Here is a 1,906-nt window from a genome sequence, read left to right on the forward strand (position 1 = left end):
TAAATTGAGCATGCACTGCCATTAAACGCCATTTAAAACCATGGAGTGGCCCAACAAAGCCTAGTCCCATAATATGAACAGCAGACCAGGTGAAAGACACAGGACATTACGATTTACAGCTCACATGTTCTCCTCTACCAATTCCAGCTGATTCCTTCACATGGGCATGAACATCTGAATCAGATGGTCTTATTTTTGGAGATACAATTGGCTTGAATCACATCATAGCACTGATATCAGAGTTCACAGTGCGACAGTTTTGAATACCACTGAAATGAATGAGAAGTGCTGTGTTTTTTTTTTTTGTGTGAATTCTAAAAATAGACCAATCCAATATGAATGATGGCAAACATGCTGAAGATAAGCAATATGCTGTTGATTCATTAAATGATAGGCCTCAGCTGTTTTCCCACAAATGCACTTTATTCAGCGGAGTGAAAACTCTTCTCCATTGACATCCTTTTAAAAGAAAAGGAAAAAAACAAGGCCACTGTTCTCCTTTTCTGTGTATCGGAGCATTTTTTTTTTTTTACTTACCTTGAAGGCTTTGTCCGAATCCCGTGTGTAGGCCTACTGCGTCTCAGCTGTTTACAATTTATTTATTAATCACTTTCAGGTCACATATAATATTATTGTCAGATGTTTGTACCTAGTCTTTCTATTTTATTCAGCTAAATTCAACAAAATATGTGTTGAACTAAAAAAAAGAAGACTGAAATTAGTGTAGAATACGCAGGAGGCCACCTAAGATCTAGCTGCATTAATAACATGTATCCACAAGGAGGCGATACACACTATGAAATAAGCATACAACTGCTAGAATTAACGTAATACGTTCACTGATAAACCAAATATAGAGTAAAAGAAACCACTGATGAGATTGCTTTTGAAATCATTTATAGAACAAGGCAATTGTATAAAGTTTGACTGTTATGTTGGTCAATTTGGATGTTATGGGCAATTACTCTCATGTAGGCCAGTGTTATAAATTGATACTGTTTTTGTATGTTTTTTAAAAAAGGTTTTGAGTCTAAAACTCCAGTTTAGTCATGTCTAAATTGTCTTTCTCTGTTCATCTAGATGGCTGTTTTCTTCAGTCATTCTGCAGCAATTATTGACATCAGTAATGACAGGTAGTGATGCTCTACACTCTGCTGTTAGATTCTTTCCTCACTGAACAGAGGCTGATCATTTCTACACACAGAGACAAGTTTCCTCTTCTAAAATCTTTGACAACCTATTCTTTGGACAGCCTATTCATAGCTGTTAATCACGAGCCTGAAAATAGTTTGCAGGTTGATATCATGTTCAAAACTGAGTGCTGAATCCAGTTTGTGAGTCAAAAGCAGATCACTCTTTAAACTGACCTTCAGGAAATCAAGCTCACTGACATTAACGAGACAGTTCGGTCAAAACATTCTGTCATCATTTACTCACCTTCATGTCGTTACTTACAAACCATGACCTAATTTCTTCTGTGAAGATGATGTTTGGAAGAATTTTTGGAAAACTTTGTTTGTAAACATAATGGAAGACAGTGGTCTCCACAACAACATTAGACCACAATGAGTTAATATGGAAAGAAAAAAGCATATTTTTCAAAATCTCTTTATAGGGGCAAACATAAAACATTTGAAGTTTTTTGTCTTAATGCAAAAAGATAAATTAAAACATAATTAGACATTATGAAATTAAATGAAATTTAGAAAAGTGACAACTTGAATTTATATTTTTATTATTTTCTCACATAGCCTATGTGACCACATAACAACACAGGGTTATTATAGTTTTGAGCTTCTGATGTTGTTTTGTTTTCATGCTATTGTGTTAGTTTAGTTTAGTGTGTGTGTGTGTGTGTGTGTGTGTGTGTGTGTGTGTGTCTTTTTTATAGTTTTTCTTTCTCTTT

This window comes from Sinocyclocheilus anshuiensis, unplaced genomic scaffold (genome assembly GCF_001515605.1).
Source record: "Sinocyclocheilus anshuiensis isolate Anshui unplaced genomic scaffold, SAMN03320099.WGS_v1.1 scaffold9, whole genome shotgun sequence".
NCBI lineage: Eukaryota > Metazoa > Chordata > Actinopteri > Cypriniformes > Cyprinidae > Sinocyclocheilus > Sinocyclocheilus anshuiensis.